We start from the raw sequence: 27,820 nt of genomic DNA, 5'->3' as shown, positions 1-27,820 counted from the left end.
TTTGAGAACTATCTATTCATGTCCTTAGCCCACTGTTTGATGAGATTTTTTTTCTTGCTGATTTGTTTGAGTTCCTTGTAGATTCTGGATATTTGTCCTTTGTCAGATGCATAGTTGCGAAGATTTTCTCACACTTTGTGGGTTGTCTGTTTACTCCTCTGATTATATATTTTGCTGTGCAGAAGCTTTTTAGTTTAATTAAGTCCCAAGTATTTATCTTTGTTTTGGTTGCATTTGCTTTTGGGTTCTTGGTCACAAAGTCTTTGCCAAAGCCAGTATCTAGAAGGGTTTTTCTAATGTTATCTTCCAGAATTTTTATGGTTTCAGGTCTCAGATTTTTGTCTTTGATCCATCTTGAGCTGGTTTTCAGACAAGGTGAGAGATGAGGATCCAGTTTCATTCTCGGACATGAGATTTTCCAATTATCCCAGCACCATTTGTTGAATAAGGTGCTCTTTCCCCACTTTATGTTTTTGCTCACTTTGTCGAAGATCAGTTGGTTGTAAGTATTTGGCTTTATTTCTGGGCTCTCTATTCTGTTCCATTGGTCTATGTGTCTATTTTTTATGACACTACCAGGGTGTTTTGGTGACTATAGACTTGTAATATAGTTTGAGGTCAGGTAATGTGATGCCCCTAGATTTATTCATTTTGCTTCATCTTGAATTGGCTATGTCGGCTCTTTGTTGGTTCCAGATAAATTTTAGAATTGTTTTTTTCTAATTCTATGAAGGATGATAATGGTATTTTGATGGGAGCTGCTTTGATTTTGTAGATTGCTTTGGGCAGTATGATCATTTTCATAATATTGATTGTACTCATCCATGAGCATAGGATGTGTTTCCCTTTGTTTGTGTCATCTGTGATTTCTTTCAGCAGTGTTTTGTAGTTTTCCTTGTAGAGGTCTTTCACCTCCTTGGTTAGGTATATTTCTAAGTATTTTATTTTATTTTATTTTACAGCTATTGTAAAAGAGGTTGAGTTCTTTATTTGATTCTCAGCTTGGTTGCTGTTGGTGTATAGCAGTGCCACTGATTTGTGTGCATTGATTTTGTATTGTGAAACTTTACTAAATTCATGTGTCAGTTCTAGGAGATATTTAGATAAGTCTTCAGGGTTTTCTAGGTATATGACCGTAACCTTGGTGAACAGTGACAGTTTGATTTCCTCTTTACTGATTTGGATGCCCTTTATTTCTTTCTCTTGTCTAATTGTTCCGGCTAGAACTTCCAGTACTATGTTGAATAGAAGTGGTAAAAGTAGGCATCTTTGTCTTGTTCTAGTTCTCAAGGGGAATGCTTTCAACTTTTCCCCATTCAGTATAATGTTCACTGTGGGTTTGGCATAGATGGCTTTTATTACCTTAAGGTATATCCTTTCTATGACAATTTTGCTGAGAGTTTTAATAAAGGGATGCTGAATTTTGCCAAATGCTTTTTCTGCCAATATTGAGATGATCATGTGATTTTTGTTTTTAATTCTGTTTCTGGGATGTATCACATTTATTGACCTGCATATGTTAAACCACTCCTGCATCCCTGGTATGAAACCCCCACTTGATTATGGTACATTATCTTTTTGATGTGCTGTTGAATTCAATTAACTAGTATTTTGTTGAGGATTTATGTATCTATATTAATCAGGGATATTGGTCTGTAGTTTCCTTTTCCTTCTTTCTTTTTTTTTTTTTTTTTTTGTCATGTCCTTTCCTGGTTTTGGTATTAGAGTGGTACTGGTTTCATAGAATGATTTAGGGAGGATCCTCTTTATCTATCTTTTGGAATAGTGTCAATAGAATTGGTACCAATTCTTCTTTGAATGACTGGTAGAATTCAGCTGTGAATCCCTCTGGTCCTGGACTTTTTTGTTGTTGCCAATTATTTTATTACCATGTCAATCTTGTTGCTTGTTATTGGTCTGTTCAGAGTTTCTATTCCTTCCTGGTTTAATCTAGGAGGGTGGTATATTTCCCGGAATTTATCCATCTCCTCTAGGTTTTCTAGTTTGTGTATGTAAGGTGTTCCTAGTAGCCTTGAACAATCTTTTGTATTTCCGTGAATTGGTTGTAATATCTCCTGTTTCATTTCTAATTGAGCTTACTTAGATCTTCTCTCTTCTTTTCTTAGTCTCACTAATGGTCTATCAATTTTATTTAGCTTTTCAAAGAACCAGATTTTTGTTTCATTTGTCTTTTGTAATTTTTTTGTTTCAATTTTGTTTGGTTATGCTCTGATCTTAGTTATTTTTTTTTTCTTCTGCTGGGTTTGGATTGTTCTTGCTTCTCCAGTTCCGTGAGATGTGACCTCAGATTGTCTACTTGTACTCTAATTTTAGACTCTTTTGATGTAGGCATCTAATGCTATGAACTGTCCTCTTAGCACCACTTTTACATAGCCCAGAGGTTTTGATAGGTTGTGTCATTATTGTCATCCTGTTCAAATAATTTTTTAATTTCCATTTTTATTTCACTGTTGACCCTACAATCATTCAGGAGCAGGTTATTTAATTTCCTTGTATTTGCATGGTTTTGAGGATTCCTTTCTGAGTTGATTTCCAATTTTATTCCACTGTGGTCTGAGAGAGTAATTGATACAATTTCAATTTTCTTAAATTTATTGAGGCTTGTTTTGTGGCCTATTATATGGTCTATTTTGGAGAATGTACCATTTGCTGATCAATAGAACATATATTCTGCAGTTGTTGGGTAGAATGTTCTGTAAATATCTGTTAAGTAAATTTGTTCTAGGGTATAGTTTAAAACCATTGTTTCTTTGTTGACTTTTTGTCTTGATGCCCTGTCTAGTACTGTCAGTGGAGTATTGGAATCCCCTACCCTTATTGTGTTGCCATCTATTTCATTTCTTAGGTCTAGTAGTAATTGTTCTATAAATCTGGGAGGTCCAGCATTAGCTGCATATATATTTCAGATCATAATATAATGTCCCTCTTTGTCTTTTTTAACTGTTGTTGCTTTGGCATCTGTTTTGTCTGATACAGGAATAGCTACTCCTGCTTGCTTTTGGTGTCCATTTCTATGGGATATCTTTCTCCACCACTTTACTTTAAGTTTATGTGAGTCCTTATGTTAGATAAGTCTCTTGAAGGCAGCAGATACTTGGTTGGTGAATTCTTATCCATTCTGCCATTCTGTATCCTTTAAGTGGAGCATTTACGCCATTTATATTCAGCATTAGTATTGAGATGTGAGATACTATTCTATTCATCATGCTAGTTGTTGCCTGAATACCTTGTGGGTTTTTTCCTTCATTGTTATTGTTTTATAGGTCCTGTGAGATTTATGCTCTAAGAAGGTTCTATTTTGTGTATTTCAAGGTTTTGTTTCAAAATTTGGAACTCCTTTTAACAGTTCTTATAGTCCTGGCTTGGGAGTGGCAAATTCTCTAAGCATTTGTTTATCTGAAATAGACTATATCTTTCCTTTGTTCGTGAAGTTTAGTTTCACTGGATACAAAATTCTTGGCAATGTTTTGTTTAAGCAGGCTAAAGATAAGACCCCAATCCCATCTAGGTTATAGGGTTTCTGCTGAGAAACCTGTTGTTAATCTGATAAACCTTTATCTTTATAGATTACCTGATACTTTTGCCTCATAGCTCTTAAGATTCTTTCCTTCTTGTTGACTTTAGGTAACCTGATGACTATGTGCCTAGGCAAAGATTCTTTTGTCATGAATTTCCCAAGTGTTCTTTGAGCTTCTTGCAATTGGCTGTCTGAATCTCTAGCAAGGCCAGGGAAGTTTTCCTCGATTATTTCCTCAATATGTTTTCCAAACTTAGATTGATCTTCTTCCTCGGGAACATCAATTATTCCTACATTTGGTCATTGAACAGAATCTCAAACTTCTTGGAGGCTTTGTTCATTATTTTGATTCTGGTTTTTTTGTTTTTTGTTTTGTTTTGTTTTTGTCTTTATCAGACTGGGTTAATTTGAAAGCCTTGTCTTCAAGCTCTGAAGTTCTTTCTTCTATTTATTCAATTTTATTGTTGAGGCTTTTCAGTGTATTTTGTGTTATCTCTAAGAGTGTCCTCCATTTCCAGAAGTTGTGATTACTTTTTATTTATGCTATCTACTTTTCTGGAGATTTTCCCATCCATATTCTGTAACATTTTAAAAATTTCTTTAAGTCAGTATTCACCTTTCTCTGATTCCTCCTTGAGTAGCTTAATAATTGACCTTCTGAATTCTTTTGCTGGCAATTCAGAGATTTCTTCTTGGTTTGGATTCATTGTTGGTGAGCTAGTGTGATCTTTTGGGGATATAAAAGAACCTTGTTTTGTCATATTACCAGAATTGTTTTCCTGCTTCCTTCTCATGTGGGTAGACTATGTCAGAGAAAAGATCTGGGGGCTCAAGGGCTGCTGTTCAGATTCTTTTGCCCCACAGGTGTTCCCTTGATGTGGCACTCTCCCCTTCCCCTAGGGATGGGGCCTCCTAAGACATAGACTGCAGTGATTGTTATTTCTCTTCTGGGTCTAGCTACCCAGTGTAGTTACCAGGCTCTGGGCTTGTACTGAGGAGTGTCTGCTAAGAGTCCTGTAATATGATCCATCTTCAGCTCTTTCAGCCCTGGATACCAGTACCTGCTCCAGTGGAGGTAGCAGAAGAGTGAGGTGGACTCTGTGTTGGACCTCGGTTGTAGTTTTGTTTAGTGTGCTGGTTTTCTCTAATGCTGGTTGTCCTGGCAGTAAAGTTGTCATGTAGACAGACTCAGGACCTCTAATTATCAAAGATGTTACAGACAGTGGAGTTAACTGTTGTTTTTTCCTTTCTTGGGGCAAGATTGTTCTTTTATGAGTTGCTGTAATGGTTTGTGTTGATTGACCTCCAGCCACGAGGTGGTGCTTTCAAGAGAGCATCAGCTGTAGTCGTACAGGGAGGATACAAGCTTGCCCTAGGATGGCCAGGTGATGGGTAAGGCCACAGAGCTTCAGAGAGATTATGTCTTTTGTCTTTGGCTACCAGAGAAGGTAGAGAAAGACCATCAGGTGGGGGCAGTGTTAGGCATGTCTGAGCTCAGACTCTCCTTGGGCAAGGCTTGCTGCAGCTGCTATGGGGATGAGGGTGTGTTTCTGCAGCTGACAGAGTTATGTACCCAGGGGGATTATGGCTGCCTCTGCTGCATCACACAAGTTGCCAGGGAAGTAGTGGAAAGCTGGCAGTGACAGGCCTCACCCAACTCCCATGCAGCCAAAAAGGCCAGTCTCAATCCCACTGTGCTCCCCCAACAGCTCCAAGTTTATATCCAGGCAGCCAGTGAGATAATCATTTTTTCAAAAGATCATTTTTCCTCAATTTTAATATTTAAGAAAATATATTCTTTATAAAAAATTTTTAAAGTCTTCAAAGCAAAAACAATAACATTGTATTGTCAAGAATCATGATGCCAGAGTAGAAGAGCTAAATTAGCCCTAAGTAAAGGATGTAGTGGGCCCACCATAACAAGCTTAAAAGAAAGTCTTAAAAAGAAAAAACTGATCCCAAGTAATGTAACTGCTAAACGGAGGGGGATCTATATTCATTAAAGAAATACAGTAAAATGAGGATTCAAAAACATAAAATTGACAATGCCCACGATCCAATCAAAAATCACAAAGCACATAAAGAAACAAGAAAAGATTACCTATAACCAGGAGAAGAATCAATCAGTTACAGACTCAGAAATGCCAGAGATAACAGACTTGGTAGAGAAGGACCTTATAAGAGTTAAAATTTAAAAATTAAGATTTTAAAATCTTATCAACATGTTCAAAGATATAAAAGAAAACATAAAGATAATGATAAAAGAAATGGGAGATATGAAAAAGATCCAAATGGAACTTGTAGAGGTTAAAAAAAATCTGATATAACAAATACAAATGATAAGAGTAACAGCAGATTAGACCTTACAGATTGGCTGCAAAGGGTAATGAGAGCCTTTTGGAGGGCCGTGGAAATGTTCTATGTCTTATCTTGATTGTGGCAGTGATTACACAATTGTATACATTTATCAGGTCATCAGACTGTTCACTTAAAATAAATGAATTATATTGGGTACAAAGTATACTTCAATAAAACTATTTTTTTAATATTACAGCAAATGAAAGCTATCAGACACAAAAGAATATATACTCTATGGATCCAAATATATGAAATTTCTTCACCTAATTTATAGTGACAGAAAACACTATAAATTAGGCGGTGGTTGCCTGGCTGCAGAGTGGGAAAACAGTAGGAGGATGAACTGCAAAGGGAATGATGGAAATGTTCTATACATTCACTGACATGGTGATTACATGAGTGTATACATTTGTCAGACTCATCCAACTCTACACTTAAAATAGATGTGTTTTATGTTACATAATTACACCCTAATAAAGTTGAAAGAAAAAGCAAATGGTTATAGGTAAACCTTCCCGTATGTGTGTGTGTTGGGGGGTATTGGCATTTTTCCCAATGGGTCTGGACTGGTCAAAGCATTTTAAAATTTCATCCAATAGTATTTGGACTAAAGACCCACTGTTCTATTCTTGGAAATTTCCCTTATACTGAGAATAATTATTTAATATTCTAAGGAATATCAATGTGAGTTCAAAATGAGGGTCACAGGTGTTCAAAAAACTTCATTAAAAACAATAGTGAGACACCTTTACAAGCCTCTAAAAGGTAAATTTAAATAGCAAGACTTTTAGAAATAAAGGAAGGAGCAGCTACCTAGGTATTTTTTGACCTGTTGGGCTTCTCAGTGTTGTTAGTGTCATTGCTGGTAGTCATTTAGGCATCTAAGAAAACCAGTATCAGTGTGGTAGATGCTGCGGTGCCTGGCCCAGCCCTTTCCTTCAAGACCAAGTCACTCAGTTTCCCAGCAACCCAGAGTGTTGACTTCTAAAGGCTGCTGAATTTGCTCTCTGCTAAAGGGAACTGCCTGAACCAAGTTTACATCTTCTCCTCCAGGGTAGCCCACATCCAATGAGGGGTTAATGTTGGGGTACAAAGGCCTGGGCTCCTTACCCCAATTCAGGACAACTCAGAAGAACCATCGCAGCTCTGGAGCTCCCTGTGGGAGCAGCTGAGGTCCCTGTTCCAACCTTCCTGTGGTTCATTTTTCCCTCTCCCAATCCTGCTTCCCTCCCTCACCCCTCATGAATCTTTTCTTTTTTCTTCTTTTATTTATTTATTTATTTATTTATTTATTTATTTTGAGACAAGGTCTGTCTTCTCCCAGGATGGAGTGCAGTGGCACAATCTCAGCTTACTGCATCCTCCACCTCCCAGGCTCAAGAAATCCTCCTGCCTCAGCCTTCTGAGTAGCTGGGACTACAGGCACATGCCACCATGCCTGGTTAATTTTATGTTTTTTTGAAGAGACAGGGTTTCCCCATGTTGACCAGGCTAGTATCACACTCCTAAGCTCAGGTGATCTGCCCATCTTGGCCTCTCAAAGTGCTGGGATTACAGGCATCAGCACAGTGCCCAGCCACTCATGGATGTTTTCTTGAGGGAACACATCCATAAAGCTTCTGCACACAGACCTCCAACTTCAAATCTGTTTCCCAGGGAGCTTGACCTAAGGCAATGAGTAAATAAGAGGGGAATCACCCGTGTCTGGTGGGATCGCTCTATGCCCAGGCAAAAAATAAATTCCAATGTCACTAGTTCTTTTATTTCCAATTGATCAGCTACAAAATGCAATGGGAAAAAAGCTAATCACAAAAAAAATACTATACATATATATGGAACACACCTAAGAATAACCTTAACAAAAGACAAGTGTGCAACATATATTGATAAAACTCTACTAAACGTCATCTTTAAAGATACAAAAAAAAAAAAAACTAAGGAAAGTACATTTTTTTCTGGTATAAGAAAATTCAATCCTGATAAAGACAGTGATTTTCCCCCAAATTAGTCTGTAAGTTTGTTATAATCTAAATTTGAAATTTGATAAAAATGATACAAAGCTCATGTAGAAGAATGAACATAAAAAACAGGGAAATTTGAAAAAACAGAATGCAAGATGAGAGTAAGTGAGCCTGTGCCATCAAATGTTTAATATAAAGCTGTGGTCACTTCTTGCAGGACTCTTTGTTCTTCCTAGGCCCCGTGCCCTGAGACTGAGACCCTCCAATGTGTTCTCCACCGCCCCCGCAACCCCACTTTCCTGCTGGGTAGCAATTACCTGTTCATTTTGTCTCTCTCATTCTGCTATAATCTCCTAATGGGACAATCTATGCTTTTTAAGGTATGTCTTCAGTATCCAGCCTGAGCAAATAGTGCGTACGCAAAGCACTGAATGAAAGAAAGAATCATGGAGTGAATAAATAACTAACTCAAAGCCAAGCACAAAAATGGCTACAGTGGAGCTTAGTTCATTCCTTCCTGCCCAGGAGGCAGGAGGCAGCAGTTGCAGCAAGCCGAGATCACATCACTGCACACCACCCTGGGCAACTATAGTGAAACTCCATCTCAAAAATAATAATAATAATTAAATAAAATAGTATATGCACTTGTAAACATGTCCACATATAAATGATAACACTGCACGTCAGATTACATTCTTAAGTCTGCCCAGCAACAAAGACCTGTAAAGACCAGTATCTCAGCTGCCTTTACAAGAAGATGTTTTCAATGTTATTGTTGAGAAATAAAAGTGTCATGAGCTCTGTTTTTCCCTTGGGAAAGTCAAGGAAGGGCACTGCATTTACACCAGGATGTGCTGACAATGTCTAACTACATTGAATCTTATCTACACCAGCAGTAAATCCCCTCACCCATTGAGCTGGTAAGAGGGCCCGTTTCCTCCATCACTGCTGCCAGCCAGGGTTTCAGTCCTTCCACTCCCCAAGAGATTGCATTTCAGAACAGAGATGATAAAGTACTCAAATGGTGCAATCCAAGTCCCAAGGAATTTTAACAACAATAACTCCCTTTGCAAAGCAGGGGAGAGAATACACTGTCTCTTACTGTAAACTTCCTGGTGTTCCTCATAGTCATTTGACCACCTGTGCCCACACTTATTACCAGAGGGCGGGATTCACCCAATTCATGAAAATTTAAAGCTGGACTTAAAGCTACACAAACTCCCAAACACATTCATTTTGAGTTGTTAATAGAGTCCCAGTCTACCACCTGATTACTGAGTAGGTTTTCAGTTTTAGCTTTTATCAGTGTAAAGCTCAGAGCTACAGAATGCCACTGGGCAAATGATTTAATGAAAGCAGAATGAAGGCACAGGCTTAGACACTACAAAAGGCACAGTGGAAGTTTGGTTTTTTCGAGGAAGATATGTAAATCTAATGAATGAAAATTGTAGTTGAGTGCACCCCTGGAAATATAATGAAATTATATTTGAGTCTCTTAATATGTAGCTTTCAAATGCTTGCAACTTCAGGGCCCATGTACCCCTACTCTAGATGTGCCATTAATTTGATCTGAATGCTGCAATGAAAATTCACTCTGTGATCTTAGAACTTGGAGCTGGCCTCTCTAAAGTCTGGGCCTTTTAAAGAAAACAACTTTGTTGGTGTTTATGTATTTTCTTTATTGCTTTGGCCTCAAGTTATCGTATAAAAGGGCTTGAAGAAAATTCATAAAACATGCACAAAGAATATGCATAATGTGCAGAAAAGGCCTTGAAAAACATGCATATTGAAGAATGTCCATAGAATTTAAAGAAGCTAGTACCTTCTTAAATATTCATAACAATGCTGTAAGGTAGGTATTGTTATCACCATAACAACCCCCAAGATTCAAAAAGAAAATACTTGAGGAAGAGGGCTGGCTGAGTTACCCCAAAGAAGGGAAAGGTAAAACTGCTCCAATTTCCTTGGGGCTGAAGACAAAACATCTCCCAGAAATCTCTGGGTCTGATCTGCCTGGAAATAGCTGTTTCTGGGAAAAGCAATCAAGCTGAATCAAGAGTAACATACTAATTTCAAATCCTCACAATTACATGTTGAGAGCCTGCCTAGATATTCTGGGTGCCACCTTGCAATTGGCCAGTTGTGTTGCTGACAGCTCGGTGCATATCAGGGAAAAGACACACTCTCAGTTGGCGCCTCTTACAGTCACATTAATCCTACTGAAGTGTAGCTCTGGAACACAGCCAGTCTACCCCACTGAGGCAAGGCTTGATGGAGCACAGGCTAGCATGGCTGCAACTGACCGGCTCAGGGTATAAAGGATGGAAGAAGCAGGACAGTTTAAATGTCTGTATTCGGTTTAAATGCCTGAGTACTCAGGCATCACTATTATCCCATGGCATAGCTGTGGAAACAAAGACAGACACCTGGCTCAGAAGAGCTGACAAGGATCTGAAATCGACTCATTTTAAGTATAAGTCATGTGGGCTTCAAGACAAAGATGTTAATCCATGAACACAGGGCAATCTTGGCTCACATAGAATCCTCAACCAAAAGACAGTTTTTATGCTTCCAGAGTGGTGATAACAGCAAATATTCATAGCTCACCTATCCCTCCCAGCGCCAAATAAGACAAAAGAAAAGTTCCAACATAGTCCCTATCTGGAAGGAAGGATGGTCAGCTAGCAAAGCAAAAGTAACCCTAACCAAACAAGGAGAAGATGTACCACAGCAGATTATGTCTAAATTGTATGGCCCAAATAGTAATGGCCGTAACAGCTCTGAGGATGCAGAAATTCTTAAGGGTGAGCTGGATCCTCTAGGGTAAGAGATTTAAATTGGGACACAGGCAAGCATCCTATGTAGAGGGAAGAACATAAGCTGAGGCATGTAAGAAGAAAAGAGACTATTGGACATTGAAAATAGAGAAAGCCAAACCATACAGTAAAGACCAAGGCCCCCAAACAAGAGATTTACACTTAATAATCAGACCAGAAATTTTCAAACAACTCAAAAATTTCTCCAAGCAGACATTGCAAAGAGTAACGAGAACATCTGTAGAACATCGTCTTCCCCCTCTGGCAGCCCCTATCAAATATGTTTTAACCAGGATATTCAGGTTTGGTCTGTTTTATGTATTCAGGTTCCATGTGAGATTTTGTTTTAGAATAAGTTGCTTTAAAGTATTTTTAAATGTTATAGAGACCCTAACAAGGAGAACAAGTGGGATAAGCTACAAAATCATAGTTTTTAAAAAGCCAAACATTTGTAGATCAATAAAAGTTGAGTTAATTCATGACCAGCAAGCCAGCACAACAAGAAATGTTAAAAAGAAGTTTTTCATGTCCAGTGGAATTGATACCAGATAGAAGCATAGATCTGCTAGAAACAATAAAGGGCACCAGAAAAACATTTTGAAAAATCAAATACCTAGGAATAAATCTAAAACAATAGCTAGAAGTCCTCTACACTGAAAACTAAAAGAATATTTGAGAAGAAAAATTAAATAAGCTGTACATAAATGAAGAGTTATACCATGTTCATGGATTGGTAGACTAAATATAGTTAAGAGGTCCACTTAGAGTCTCTCTCTTTCTGTCAAGATAGAGAAACATAATTTTCCTTACCCCCTGAAACAACTATAAAACTAGACAAAATATATAAAACAACAGTTTTCAAGACAATGGATATCAGGTAATGAAGAAGAATAATTCCTAAGAAAAAAGGAAAAAATTAAATGAGTAAACTGAGTCCTACAATTGCTCCAGCATGTAACCTTGTGTTTCCAGGCCATGACAGAGGGAGGGGTAATCTAGGTAGAGCCCAGCAGATTTCTTAAATTAAAGAGATGAAGTTGATATTCTGGGGAGATCAGTGCAGCCAGAGTTCAAGGGCAGAATACTAGAGAGGAGAGAGCTGCACAGAAAGAAAACTCCAAAACTCTCAGATTGCCTCTTTTGAGTATATATACCAAAAAAAATTTTAGTCTACTATTTGTCTTTTAAATGACAAAAGACAAACAATTTTTGAACAATGTATATAATCAAATGTCTCTTCTTTCCTTTATGACCTCTAGTCTTGCTTAGGAAAGTCTACTTCATTTCAAGACATTTTATTTTATGAACTTGGCTCAACATTTTAAGGGTATATTCTTTTGGGGGGCCTACAGCACTAGACATAACAACCTTAAAGAGAGCAAGAGCAGGAACAGAAGATTTTCAGAAAACCATGCCTGCAGGTGGGGAACAGTTTAGATATATAGTGGTTAGGAGCTCTAGAGTCAGATGGTCCTGGATAGGAGTTCTACTTCCTGAGTGAGAGTCCTGGGTGAATAACTCCGGGGCCTTTAGGCAAGTTACTTAACCTCCTCTGTCAAAGGGAAATATTGGTATCTACTTTATATGCTTATTATAACTAACAACAATGCATGTAAAGCATTTATCATAATGCTTAGCAAACAGTGAGTGTTTAGTAAGTAATGACTTTTATTACTACTGTTACTAGCATAAAAATACTAGGAGAAGTTGGGTGCCATGGCTCACACCTGTAATCCCAGCACTTTGGGAAGCCCAGGTGGGCAGATACCTGAGGTCAGGAGTTTGAGACCAGCCTGGCCAACATGGTGAAACCCCATCTCTACTAAAAATACAAAATATCAGTCAGGCATGGTGGTGCACGCCTGTAATCACAGCTACTCGGGAGGCTGAGGCACGAGAATCCCTTGAACCCAGGAAGCAGAGGTTGCAGTAAGCCAAGATCCTGCCATTGCACTCCAGCCGGGGCAACAAGAGCAAAACTCCATCTCAAAGAAAAGAAAAACTAGGAGAGAATTTTAGAAAGATAGACTGGGTTTAGAGAGTTTGAACTTTGATCTGTCAAAGATGAAAAACGATGGAAGGTTTGGTAGCCAATGGAAGCAGCAGGACAGCTTAAATGGGATAGGTGGTATTTAATAAAAATTCATCTCCCTTTAAGGATCTATGGTATCCTTAAAAGGCCGTATTCATATTGACTTATGTATCTTTTTATTTCAAAATACTATCTCAGAAAAAAAGGTAGCACCCTCTTAAATACCATTACATTTTAAAACTTCTTGTGATTTGATGAGATTATGATTATTTCATCAATCTACATCTTATCTTAGGTGAAGATTCTTGTCTCATAATCAAAAACATATTAAATCTTAAAACTCTATAACTTGATTTTTCTATATTCTTATTTGTAGGGCAGTAGGAATTATTAATCAGCTAAGAACAACTTAGGGGTCATCTCATTGGCTTTCACCACACACCTACAGGCTAATAGGATGTCACCTTCCAGCAGAATGTGTCTGCCACATTCAGTCCACATCTTTTATGAATTGAATATTGTGTCCCCTCAAAATACATTTGTTGAAGCCCTAACTCCCAGTGTGACTGTATTTGGAAATCGAGCCTTTAAAAATATATTTAAGCTTAAATGAGGTCATAAGGTGGGGCCCTGATTCAATAGGATTAGTGTCCTAATAAAAAGAGACACCACACGGCTTTCTCTTTCTCTGTTTTTCCCTTTCTCTCTCTCAGGGCATGCATGGAGGAAACGCCATGTCAGCACACAGCTATGTGGTGGCCACCTGCAAGCCAAGAAAGGAGGTCTCAGAATGAAACCAAATTTGCCAGCACCTCAATCATGTTCTTCCATTCTCCAGAACTGTGAGAAAATAAATGTCTGTTGTTTCAGGCGCCCAGCCTGTGGTATGAGACAACATCTGATCAAATACTGACATCCAGAGCTAAGCTCTCATTCTACATTAGACACTAGGGTATTTTAATCCAAATTAAAGTTATTTTAAAAGACAAGATTTCTGTTTCTCCATTCTCTCCTAGCCAAGATTGCCCTTGTCTCCAAGGAAAGGATCTCTGGAGCCCACAAGCTGAGGAAGGGTAGAGGAGCACCCTTTCTTCCCATTCAGCAGGGTGCTGGGTCCCTCCTGCATGAAGCATGGGAGAATGTGGATCTAGAAGCCACATGGCCAAGTAAACCAAATACCCATGAGAGTCATAAAGCACAAAGAAATATAGATTTCAATTTTAATCTGTATTCATGAAATCCCGGTTACAGTTTCTTTCTAGAGAAATGGCATGGCTTAACTCATAAGCTCCTCTTCCCACTTGCTGGTTTCCTTGTTTGGGGTTACTTACTGTTGAGAGACTGAATATCTCATCAGCCAATAGCCAGACCATACATAAAAACAGGGCTCTAATCCACAACGTGCTCAGGAAATCAAACCCCTCATCTCCAACAAATAACCCAGGAAGCCAGCCTGCTATTAAGTCTGACTTGGCGGAAACCAGATTGTTATCGCTACAGACAACTAGAAAGGTAAACAATAACTTCTGGAACAATCTGCCCCAACTGCCCAGGACTTGGTTAATAATAAACAACTTCCCTAATTTTTTTCCACACTTCCAATTTAAGACCAACCAGAGAATGCCCTGGCCAATCACGTGAGTGCCCCGCTCCTAGATAGCCCACCTGCAGCTACGCCTGCCAACAGCCTCCAGCTGGGGCACACCAGAAGCTTCTCTGTTTCCCACTAAAAGCCTTCCCAGTCCTCTGCCTGCCTTTGATTCTCTGCCAATCACAGTGACACTGGCCGACTCCTTTGCAATTGCAATCTCTGAATGAATAGCCTCTGCATTTCTCATTTAGTTGGTTTTTGTTCATCTCCACAGTGTCTTTTCATCTATTCCCTAGAAGATTGAAAAGATTTTTTTTCCCTAATTGCATCTTGAAACATTTTCTCATATTTATGAGAAAGATACTGCTTTTTTTCACAATTATAAGTTAAGGGGCATATCTCATTCTTTTGACAAATGTGAACTTAAAAAAAATTTTTTTTTAAGTTGCACGATACAAGCGCAGAACGTGTAAATTTGCTGCATAGGTATACATGTGCCATGGTGGTTTGCTGCACCTATCAACCTATCAAATGTGTACTTTAAGGACGGCACAGAGGTTCCAGGTCCCAGAGTGACAGTTCTAGGCCAGTGATGTGGACGCAGCACCCCTGATCACCCGTCCCTGTTCTACCCCAGACCCACGTTATTTTTTGACAAGTATTGATAGTGACTTCCCGGTGTTCCTGAGTCCCCAGATCCAACCCAACTCCCGCAGCTCCCTGTCTCCACTGTGTCATTGCTCATTAAGCTGCCCTGGTTGCCTAACCCCCCGGGTATCCCCCCTGGGGACTGGGCACACAGTCTAGGTGCTTGTTTTGCTCAAGCCAGTGAAAAAGGCATGAGGAACACTTCAAAGGAAGCTTTCAAACTGCTGATCTTGGCAGTTCTGCTGTTTTCAAAGACAACAGAACAGTGGGAAGGAGGAAGATTTCATTCCCCTGGAGCTTCTCTGCTTAGCTCTGGAAACAATAGTAACCAAGTGCATTTTGGGAGGAATCATTTGAACAAGGTCCTTATCTGCACTGCTTAGAATAAGATTTTATAAAAAACAAAACATCAACACCAAAAAAAAACTCCCCACTTAATTCAAATGCCACATTCATTTCGATCTGGTTTGTTTCTCATCAAAAAAAAAAAAAAAAAAAAAAACGCATAATTAACTCCCTGAAGTTAGGCATTGCTAATAAATAGAAATCCATTTCAATGAATTCAGAACCTGTGGGATTTCTGATTTAACCCTGTAATCTACTTCATTGACAAACTCTAAATGATTTGATGGAAGAAAATGATGGTCCCAAGCTGCTTGTTTGATGTTCAGTAGCTTGTTTCTTTTGTTAGTAGGTAAGAAGGTGGACTTCCCAGGCTTTACCATGGCTTATCCTATGAGGACAACAGCACTCAACAAAGCATCATGTTTTAATCCATCAGCAGCTTTCCAGGAGAATGTTGCCCACTATTAAACAACTTAAAGTAACAGAGAGCAAGAGAAGAGTCAACACAGGCACAACCTACCAATCTGTCCTCATTCATCTTTAGATATTGGTCAGCAGCTGCTGTGGACTGGAGACTCCCGGGACCAATGGTCAATGACAGTGAGGACTGGAAACTGCAGTTCCTTGCTTTGTGTGTAGCTCTCTCCTCTGACTTGAGAATGCTGTTTAAAACTCTCTAGATACAGTTCTAAACAGTTGACTTACCGTTAAGGAGAGTTGTCTGGAGAGAAGTCAGTAAGTGTAATTAATGTTAAAAGTAAGACAACCTTTCAGAATACTACCCTAGCACTACATCTGGAGTGTGGAAAAGAGGGGGCAGTCAATATCCCCTACGTGGCCTACTGTTAGCCTGCTAATCATACACAGAATATAGGAAAAATATGTAAAGCAGATCTATATTTTGAATTTGAACCATGCATTCTATTATGGGTCCTACTCCAGGTATTGTCCCATTGTATTCCAGGTGCCTTTCCCAGTTTCCCAGGGGGCAGGCCTGGTAATTGATTCTCTGAGTGCCCATGTGGTCACTCCCTTGTAGCCAGTTGCCCTCTCTGACTTTGACCCTCCACCCATCCTCCCTTTCCTCTGATCCTCCAAACCTGGGAATCTCTTCTCCTCCTGGCAAGGACTCCCATCTTGGATGAACTTCAGTCAGGCTCCTCTGAGCCCACTTTTAAGCTAGGCCTCATCCTTAGGCCTTGGCCTGCTGAGCCCAGTTTAAAAAACAAAAATCCTGCTAAGGCAGTTTATCCAAAATTCCACCCTTGATATACTAACCACGTTCTTCTTGGTGACTTTCCATTTCACCTCCTCACCTGCCTGTTGGCTATACATCTCCTCTTGTTTCTGTTGTATCTGGAGTTGAGTTCAACTTCTCTCCCCTATTACAGTAGTCTTGAAGAAAGCCTTCCTTGCCATTTTTAACCCTCCCCAAACCAAAGGCCCACCTCTTCTACACCTGGAGTTCTCTTTGTCTTTAAGTGCCCATCTCCTTCTTCAGATTAACAGCCACTGCTGGGTGCTGGGGGCAGTGAATCCTGAGGGCTGGAAGAGAACAAAGGAAACGAAGCTCTCTTTCTCAGGGCTGTTTTCAGGGCTGGGAAGGTGGAATAATCACAGCTTTCCCACTGCTAAGTTAACAGTTCTGTGGCATCTCCCTTCCTTTTGCTAAAAGAGTATTTGTCTCCTTAGTAATCCTGGTCTGGAACCCCAGGAGAAAAACAGAGGAAGAAAAAAAAAAGCAAGCCCTCATTTGTGATATCAGAAAAACTCATCCTGCAGCGCTGAAAAACCTTACTCCCTCTCTGCCACAAAAGAATTATCGTCTATATGGAATTAGAAATAATTAATGTGATTTGAAACTGGTACAAAGCAAACAATCAAAAGGCTCTGCTGAATTACTGCTGCCATGGGGAAATAAATGGGTTTAGAGTCAGATGGGCCTGAATTTAAAGCCTGTCTCCCCCATCTAGCTTGCCAGGACCTCAAGCAAGCAGGTTAACACTGGAGCCCAGTTGCCTTCTCTGTAAAAATCTCTTATCTCACAAGGTCAGTAAGAGGAATAGAGGAACATCTAACACCATGCTTAGTGCAGGTTTATTTTTTAAAGGTTCATTTTCACGAACTGACTCTCATTCTACTTGAGAGACAACAATCTCTATGGGGCCCATTTTGGAGACTAGAAAAATATAAAGTTCAAAAAGTGCTTGATTTTTCTTATCTTCCATGCTTTAATTTTGTGATTTATCTGATGCTAACATTATCATGCAAAAAGAAATCACAATATTTTTGTATGTCTTTTAATATTTTATAAGGTAATTCTATTTCTTTCAGTGTAACATATAGGGACATTTGAAAACATAGTTTTATTTTTTTCTGAGCTAACATATTTTTAGAATGAAGTTAATAGCACCATAATGAGTGAGAGGAAAATAAGAAATTTCGCAGAATGTAAAGTGATAAAATAGTAAACTAAATGTTTACATTTAAGTTCTGCTATTTGTCTATAGAAAAATTTAAACATATGCATAAGTAGAGAGAATAGTGTAATGAACCCCCTAGTATCTGTCTCACAGCCCTAATGATTACATTTCGCCAGTCTTGTTTTGTCTGTACATTACCCTGCAATTCTCACCGTCCTCTTCACTGAAATGTTTTAAAGCAAATTCTCAATATCGTCTTTTAGCGCATATTTCCAACAGAGGACTCTTCTTATTTTATATAATCAAATTACTACTAATATATCTAATAAAAATTAAAAATGACTCCTTATATAGTTCCTGTGTATTCTTAATGTCCACTCAATGTTTAAATACTCTGCTTGTCTCAAAAGCATCTTTTTACAGTCAACTTGATTGAATCAATTCCAAATAAGAAATTTGGTTCATGTGTTACCTAAGTCTCTTTAAATCTATACCATTCCTCCCTCCTTCCCACCCCATTTGTATTAGTCTGTTCTCACATTGCTATAAATACCTGAGGCTAGGTAATTTATAAAGAAAGGAAGTTTAATTGGCTCACATTTCTGCAGGCTGTACAGGAAGCATGATCGAGTCATCTGCTCGGCTTCTGGGGAGGCCTCAGGAAAGTTACAATCATGGCAGAAGGCAAAAGTGAAGCAGGCTCGTCTTACATGATCTGTGCAGGATGGAGAGAGAGGTGGGAGGAGGTGCTACCCTTTTTTAAACCACCAGCTTTCAGGAGAACTCTATCAGGAGAACAGCACCAAAGGGGGAAATCTTCCCTGATGATCCAATTACCTCCTACCAGGCCCCACCTCTAACATTGGGGATTACAATTGAACATGAGCTGCGAGTGAGGACCCATATCCAAACCATATCACCATTCACGCTGTTTATTTGTTGAGGCAACCACGTCATTTGTCTTATTGAACTTCCCATGCTCTGAATTTGGCTAATTGCATCATTGTGGTGTCATTCAACATACTCCCCATCCCCTGTATTTCCTGTAAGGGTGGTTGGATCTAGAGGCTTGATCAGATTCCAGTTTAATTTTTCAGCAGGAGAACTTCATGGAATGAGCTGGTACTTCCTGTTGATCATATCAGGAGACACAAAATATCTCTCTTCTAGTGAATCTCTCTTCTAGTGAATTTTCAACTGATCAGTGAAGCAAAAATTATTTGAATTCCAATCCAGGATAATAACTTTCCATTTATGGCGAAAAGACAAGATTTTTTTGAGTCATCCAGACTTGAAACAAAACACTGAACGGTGGCACTAGGGACAAGACATCATGGATTTTCCCATGTTGGGTGCTGAATATTCTTGTATTCCTATAAATATTCTTGAGCTTTGTTCCGGGATGCAGTTACGTTACTTGGAAACAGTTTGACTCTTTGGGGTGTTGTTTTTAATATTGTTAGATGGGTCTGGAGCAGCATTAACCTAGAGCTAATTTTGTGCTACTGCTGAAGCAAGCCCTTTGAGTTCTCTACCCAGTGCCCGTGTATTAGGAGGGTTTCCAGTCTGGCTGGTGGCCTGCATGAGCACCAGGCACCATTCCCTGTAAGCCTTTAGGATGGGTCTTTCCCCAGCCTCATACACAAGCAATGATCAGTCCTCTACTAAGTACAGTATTACATACAGGCATTGAGGTACAGACAGTAATTTCCATTCCTATGAAATACACAAGTATTGTACAGATTACAACTTCCAAATAAAATCAAGTAAATGTTGCCAACTTAAATCTCAGACACAAATGGGATTATCTCAACAAACCAAGTCCATTCTCCATGAATCCAGGAAATAAGAGCCCTCTCAGATCACAGTGTAGAAGGTCTTGTTGAAAGAATTTTTTAAGTAAGTCCCTGATTTCTCCTCCCATACACAAGAAAGCAAAATATACCTTTGCAAAGAGTTTTTCCATTGGAAATCATTTTTCTCTCATGGAGGTGGAGAAAAATAATTTAAAACAGATAGAAAAGTGGATCTGGATAACTTTTCTTTTCTTTTAGAAAAGAAATAAAAACCATTCATTTTAATACCACTAGCCATGTAAGAATGCCATTCAAAATAATGATTTTACATTCTCTAAATCCTTGGTATTAGTCATTTTGCAGGAATATCATATATCATAAGGCTGCCTTTATTTTCTTCCCATCAGACAAGATTATCCCAAGAAATTGCTGAATAGCTGATCCAAGGCCCATGATAAGACTATACAAGAACTTTAGAAGTTGTGTGGCTCCGTGGCCCCTTTAAACCTGGGGGTCTGTAGGCACACAACCAGTAATTTTTCTTAGTGCCAATGGTTGTGTCTCAGGCAATTTGTACCACGTGGGTTGTGGTGGTGGTGGTGGTGATTACTAATGTTCTTTTAAGAATTTTAAGAAGTTCTAGAAACACCAAGAATCAGATTAACTGTCAGAAGGAGCAAATGTTTGTTATCCAACAAATTAGCTATCAGAAGGAGCAAATGTTATCCAACATTTGTTATGCATAATGGACATTAAATAATATTTGTTCTCAAAAACAGTAACAATGAAATATGGTAACTTTAATAAAATAAATCTTAAAGAAAGACAAACCAGGTCTCTTTATAGATGAGATAGATATCTTTATATACTCTAAACATTTCAATTAACTTAACAAGTTATAGCAACATTTCAATTAAGTTATAGCAATCAATACATAAAAGATGTAAAGGTTACATCTTCAATAAAGGGAACATAGTGATTTTCTTAATTCAAAATTTTGTTTTATGTGTGATACACCCAGTGTTCACTGTATGTGTGATTGGAAGACTCCATTGCTGGACAGGAGAAGGTGCAGACACCCTAAACATTTAATCCAGTTCACATAGAACAGTAGGCTGAGCTTTAAGACGGCAGATTAAGTGCATCTATTTACTTGCTCTCCTTCATGGAATCCCACTTAAATGACACGAGTCATTTAAGTAGAATAAATTCCTAACAGTACTGAGTGCAGTGGACCAGAGATTTTGACATATTTCTGAAAACCAAATACATAGGATCATATTGACACAAAATCAAAGCAAAAAGTGACAACTCTTTTCCCCAAAGAGCCCTGTCCCCATCTGCATTAGATTCCCAAGGCTGCCATAACCAAGCACTGGTGGCACAAATGGGGTGGTTTCTAACACAGATGTATCATCTTACAGTCCTAGAGGCTGGAAGTTTAAAATAAAGGTATGAACAAGGTGAGTTCCTTCAGAGAGCTCTGGGGGGAAGATATATTCTGTGCCTTTCTCCTGGCCTCTGGGGTTCCCAGCAGTCCTCACCACCCCTTGCATTGTGGTCGCATTGCCCCAGTCTGTGCCTCTGTGGTTATGTCGGTTCTCCCTGAGTGTTTCTGTGTGTCTTCATCTCTTTTTTTAGATGGCATCTCGCTCTGTTCCCCAGGCTGGAGTGCAATGGTGTGATCTCAGCTCACTGCAACCTCCCCATTCCTGGCTTAAGTGATTCTTCTGCCTCAGCCTTCAAGTAGCTGGGATTACAGGCACCTTTCACCACATCCGGCTATTTTTTTTTTTTTTTTCAGTAGAGATGGGGTTTCACCATGTTGGCCAGGCTGGTCTCGAACTCCTGACCTCAGATGGTCTGCCTGCCTCGACCTCCCAAAGTGCTGGGATTACAGGCATGAGCTGAGCCCAGCCTTCTACTCTTATAAAGACACCAGTGATACTAGACTCAGGGTCCATCCTACTCCAGTATGATCTTATCTTAATTATATCTTTAATGACCCTATGCCCAAATAAGGTCACATTCTAAGGTAGCAGGAAATAGAACTTCAACGTATTTTTTACCTTTTGGGGGGACACAATTTAACCTGTAACACATCACTTACTTGCTTTCAGATTCATTTCCTAATCTCTCTCTCTCTCTTTCTCTCTCTCTCTCTCTCTCTCTCTCTGCCTTTCTATGTCTCAAAGTATTAATCTCTACAATCTATATTTTCCAGACTCCCTTGCCAAACTGGCTCTGGCTAGTGTCAACCAACAGGAGACACTGGCAAGGGACTGGCAGAAGGGAGGAAGGAAGAAGCCAGGGCATTTCTCCCTCTATCTCTGCCTTGGGCAGTGTCTCCAGCAGTAACTACCTCTACTCCATGATTCTAGTTCCTTCTGGAAGGCTTCCTATAGCTGGGAGGCTCTCCCAGTATGCAGCAAGGGGGCCTGATAGGCTAAACTCTGGGAATGCCATCCTCTAACTCGCCTCTACTTCTAAAGTCTGAGTTGCTTCATTCTTCAGTTTGCTCTGTCAGCTCTTCCAGGACCTTTATAGTTGATTCCCCTAATTAAATTCCCTCTGTTGAACTCCCTGGCATAAGTTCTGTTTTCCTGACAGACCCCTGACTGATCAAGCTTCAGGAGATGCCAAGTTCTGAGTCAACTAGTAGAGAACAGGAGTGGGCCGGGGGCAGACAGCGGGGTGACTATTAAAAGGACCACCAATGGGCTAAGAGAGCAGACCCCAGTGCCCACCTTCCCTCCCCTGCAAATGCAGCACAACTGTCAGAAGATGTGTGTGGGAAATAATAGTTGTATGCAAAATCCCTCATGTTTCTTAGTGGGCAGCCAATAGATCCTACCCAGTGTTGTTTCCTAAAAGAAACATAAGCATGTTTCTAGTGTAATGGCGTTACAGTAGCCACCAAAAAAATTCAAAACATCAGCAAATAAAAATTATTTCTCAGGACTTAGACTTGGAGTGGGCAGGAATGGGCTTATTTTGGTTTACTTTCTCTCCTTCTGTACTATTTAAATGTTGTAAAGCTTGTGCCTTTATTATTTCTTTAATGTTTTAAGCAATAATTTCAAGTATTTGACTAGGTTTTTGTCTAGCTAAGGAGCAAGTGATTTTATATCAATTCTTATTTCCTGGACATGGAAAGGGGAAGGTAAAGATGAAAGAGTGGAGAATTTTGAAGCCAGCAGGTGAATAAAGAAGCTAATGACACCACTCACTGACTAAGTAACTGCTTTACATGTTACACTCTGGATGGGGAAAATCCGTGCGGAGGGTGTTTCATGTTAGGAAAAATGCCACTCTTTCTGAATGTGGATATTTCTGAGAATTACTGTGTGTTAGGCCATTCTTGCATTGCTATAGAAAATTATCTGAGGGTGGGTAATTTATAAAGAAAAGAAGTTTAATTGGCTCACCATTCTGCAGGCTTTACAGGAAGCATGGTACCTGCATCTGCATGATGTCTGGGGAGACCTCAGGAAGCTTACAATCATGGCAAAAGGGGAACCAGGTGTCTCACATGGCGAGAGTGGGAGTAAAAGAAAGAGTTGGGATGGGGGAGGTGCCACACACTTTTAAATGACAAGATCTCTAAGAAATCACTCACTACTGTGAGGACAGCACCAAGCCAGGAGGGATCCGCCCCTTGGCCCAAACACCAGGTCCCACCTCCAACACTGGGGACTACATTTCAACATGAGATTTGGGCAAGACAAATATCCAAACCATATCATACTGTTTGTTCTTGGGAGATGTGTGAGCACATTTGATCTATTTATGTGTGTATATTTTTATATATATATATATAAATACACATACACATATATATACACACATATACATATACATATACATATACATATATATTTTTTAAGTTCCGGGGTACATGTGTAGACCATGCAGAATTGTTACATAGGTATACACATGCCATAGTGGTTTGCTGCATTCATCCCCATGTCAGTTACGTTAGGTATTTCTCCTGTTATCCCTCCCCAATCCCTCCACCCCCTACTATCCCTCCCTTAGTTCCCTCACCCCCTAACAGGCCCCGGTATGTGATGTTCCTCTCCCTGTGTCTATGTGTTCTCATTGTTCAGCACCCACTTATGAGTGAGAACATGTGGTGTTTGGTTTTCTGTTCTTGTGTCAGTTTGCTGAGAATGATGGTTTCCAGCTTCATCCATGTCCCTGCAAAGGACGTGAACTCATCCTTTTTTATGGCTGCATAGTATTCCATGGTATATATGTGCCACATTTTCCAAAATAGACAAATGGGATCTAATTAAACTTAAGAGCTTCTGCACAACAAAAGAAACTATCATTAGAGTGAACCAGCAACCAACAGAATGGGAAAAATTTTTGCAATCTACCCATCTGATAAAGGGCTAATATCCAGAATCTACAAAGAATTTAAACAAATTTACAAGAAAAAAACAAACAACCCCATCAAAAAGTGGGAAAAGGATATGAACAGGCACTTTTCAAAGAAGACATTTATGCAGCCAACAAACATTTGAAAAAAGGCTTATCATCACTGGTCATTAGAGAAATGCAAATCAAAACCACATTTAGATACCATCACACTCCACTTAGAATGGCCATCATTAAAATTGTGGAGACAACAGATGCTGGAGAAGACGTGGAGAAATTAGGAATGATTTTACACTGTTGGTGGGAGTAAATTAGTTGGACCATTGTTGAAGACAGTGTGGCAATTCCTCAAGGGTCTAGAAATAGAAAAACCATTTGACCCAGCAATCCCATTACTGGATATATACCCAAAGGATTATAAATTGTTCTACTATAAAGACACACGCACACACACATTTATTGTGGCACTGTTTACAATAGCAAAGATTTGGAACCAACCCAAATGCCCATCAATGATAGACTGGATAAAGAAAATGTGATCTATTATTTTCAATCCTCACTCCTATTCCTGCTGTCCAAGACTAGTAAGAAGGAGGAGGCTCATTAACCCCTTCATACTGGCAGAGGCCATGGAAGAGAGAGCTGAAAGTGCTCAAGACTGCTCTGAACATTTATAGTAAGCCCAGGCTTAGCTGCACAGGGTAGATAAGTAGTGCTGGAGTGATTAGAAACGTTCCTCTATGACAGCACAGCATGGTTTTAAAAAAAAAATACATAGGCTTAAGAAAAAGATAAACCTGTGTTTCAATCTCAACATTGCCATCTACTACTTCAACGACTTTGGGCAATATACTTAAATTTTTTGAACTTTAATCTCCATTTCTGCCAAATGGAGATAACATTTAGTCAACACAGTTGTCATGAAAAATGAGATGATATATGCAAGGAATCTTATAGACTGTCTTGCACATAGAACGAACTCAATAAAACACATCCATTGCTGATGAGAAAATAGGTCAAATAAGGCTCAGCATATTTGGATATAAACAAAATGTGATTGAGAGGGATTCTTAGATATTTGTAGGTTTTTCAAAGCACTTACTTGCTTGCTACTCCTGCTTTTCTTCCAGGCAGTCAAAGCATATTTCCTGACAATTGCACTGAGTGTTTTAAATAGGTTGACAAACAACAGAGACAATCCCCTGCAAAGCCAGCCTTCTCAGACCAGCTTTTTACTAGCTGTGGTTCCAGGGAGCAGATTTAGATGAGGCATATGTTTTAGAAATGGGCTAGAAAGAACTGGAGTCAAGACATAACCCCAGATTCAGTGTGCCACCGAGTCTGGGGCTCTATTTGTAGTGGGTAAATAGCAGGAAGGTATTATCCAAACTGTGGCCCAGTGAGGGGACTCAGAGTCCCCAGACATCTGTTTCCTAATCTCCAAATTGCACTGTCTCTCCTGTAGTCATGCAATCAAAATGGGAAGCGCCTAAGCCAAAGAGAGTCAGAGAGTGAAGAAAAATGGTTAAGAATCTCCTGGGAAGCTTAGTAAACATCTAACATCAACATTTACAAAATGTTAAAGAGAATGATAATTATAGGTGTCACAGGGCGCTCACCGTTAGCCTCATAAAAAGGGCTAGATTCAACTTGTCTGGCATGTATCTGGAAAACTGGTGAGGTGGACCCAACAAAGGTCTCCTGTGTAAAATTTATTCTAAAAGTTAAGAAAATGAGACAGATGGCTTGACTTAGTCATTGCAGGAGGAAGTAAGTCTGAGTACAGCGCTGTGTTCTCACTAGGATTATCTACCGGCTGTGCCCAGCAAAAACAGAAGTAACGCCCAGCTACAGGTGGTCCCTGATGGCCTCAGACAGACTCAGCAGTAGGCATGTCAGGGTGAGCAGGAAGGAATACCTGGTAGAAACCTAGTACCCCATGGAGGGGGCTGCCACAAAAGAAGAAACAAATGAGCATGCCATTTGATAACTATAGATGTTCAGGCTTGTTCAGTATCTCATGGGAGGTATCATAGAGATGCCCCATAACAGGATCTGTACCAGTGGGAAGCAAAAAGAGATAGGGAACCACGGACGGCTTTTGTGATCACAACCACTGTTTACTCACAGGTGAATGGGGCCTTGGGAAATGCCAGCACATGAGTAAATGACCATAGATAGTCATTCTTTTGACTGCTAGTTGAAGGTTGAAAGCCTCAAAGAAATACACTGTAGTCCACAATAATAACTAAATGCAAAAGCCTCTGGAAATTTCTACCGATGTGTAGATCACGCTGTTAAGTCAAAGCAGACCTTTGTCTAGACAGCTCTGGGATAGAAAACTCTTCTGCTTCCTTCCAGCGTCTGCTATCTCTGGGGACTCATAAAAGACCTTGTCTTCCCTGATCAGGTGATATCATTTGATTTATGTATCAATTGGATTGGGATAAGCTTTGTCAGTAACAATTAAAAAAAAAAGAAATCTCAGTGGCTTAATGCAGTAAAGGCTTACTTCTTGATCACATAGTGCCTGATATGAATTGGGCGGCCCTCCTCCATTTTAAATGCATTCCAACTACAGCACATGTTCTCTGTAGCCATCACAGAAGGGAAAAGAGAGCTAGAGAATCCACAGGATGATTTTCAGTGCCAGGCCTACCTAGAAACGCTCATCTCACTTCTGTCCATTTTTCCATTGGCCAGAATTTTCCCTGACCCACCTGGCCCATGAAGGCGTGGAAAGGGAGAGGAACACCTGACTATCGGGTCAGCGTGAAGAATCTCTGCCACATATTTTCTTTAAACAATTCATCTCTCTCATTATTTGCCTTGTTTCAATTGCTGTTGTTAAATATGTTTAAGTCTTGGGGAATGAATTAGTCAAGAAAGGAGAAATATATTCATCAAGGTTAAAAAAAAATTAAAAGCCAGTATCAGACACATCTTCTTCTGAGTCATCTCAGTGTGATTTATCTAGTAATGAGTTAAATGTTTGCTGTATATTTACCACAGAGTGAGACAGAGCAGCCTTTATGTTCTCAGCAACAGCTTCGAATGCTGCCAGCATTAGAACCTATTTGTTTTATTGAGAAGAGGGATTGTTGGCTGGAGCACAAGGGCTCCCCATTACTCTTTCTGGAAAAAGCAATGGGAACTTTAACTTTTCTCTGGACAGCTACCAACATCTATCAGAAGAAACAAGAGTGTAACGTCTCTTTCTGAAGGGCCGCACTTAGAATGCCTAACAGCCTCCCAGCCTCTACTGGGGTCAGCAGTGGATAGAGGTCCAAAGGCAAGCTCTTCTGTGTTTACTGGAAGTGCTGAAGTGAATCAACCCTGTAAACGGAAATCCACCAACTGGCCTGACCTGGAATACTAAATGAAACCAAAGGCTAAGGGTACCAAGCTCAAAATCAAGAGCAGAGGCATTCAAGTGTGCCCCCTTCCCCAGGATTAATGCTGGGTTCAGACAGAGACATGGTCTATGAGTTCAAGTAGAAGACTTCATGTCTCTGCACTTCTGCTCACTCAAGGTCAAACTCAAGTCTCTTGGGCAGAGAGGTCTTTCCTTGAAGAAAAATTCTAGAGGTTAGGGTGAGCTAGAAATGAGTATCGAAGTTTTTTATTTCTCAAAGTTGAGTTCTCTAAGACTCTTTTCTTCAACTGACTGCTGACTTTAAATCTTCCACATGGCTTCCTTCAGCTTCACTAGATTATCTGCTTCCTCCTAATTCACAGAGAAAACAGAGAAATGAGTGAGAAAACTCCCAACTCTGTCCACACTGCCCACAAGTTTTTCAGCCAAGTATTTTCCACTTCCTGTCCTGTCCATTCCTCCACCCATCACTGCCCGGCTTCCACCTTCACTGTACCACTGAAGCTGCTCTGGTTAACTCTCCTGCTGCCTTACCCCAAAGAACACTTGTAAG

The 27,820-nt window shown here is 39.7% G+C and overlaps 1 long non-coding RNA gene across 2 annotated transcripts in view; it reads right to left on the bottom strand.

Moving 5' to 3' along the window:
• The window catches only part of LOC105718028 (uncharacterized), a 38,661-nt gene extending 24,510 nt beyond the window's left edge, over positions 1 to 14,151 (bottom strand). For both annotated transcript variants that reach the window (XR_001107649.2, XR_001107648.2), the window contains exon 1: positions 14,037 to 14,151. This is a non-coding gene — a long non-coding RNA (uncharacterized LOC105718028). The remainder of the gene's footprint in view (positions 1 to 14,036) is intronic.
• Between the last annotated feature and the right edge of the window lie 13,669 nt (positions 14,152 to 27,820).

The sequence above is a fragment of the Aotus nancymaae genome, unplaced genomic scaffold (assembly GCF_030222135.1).
Source record: "Aotus nancymaae isolate 86718 unplaced genomic scaffold, 86718_ANA_hifiasm-v0.15.2.pri h1tg000040l, whole genome shotgun sequence".
NCBI lineage: Eukaryota > Metazoa > Chordata > Mammalia > Primates > Aotidae > Aotus > Aotus nancymaae.
This window is presented reverse-complemented; position numbering and strand designations above follow the sequence as displayed.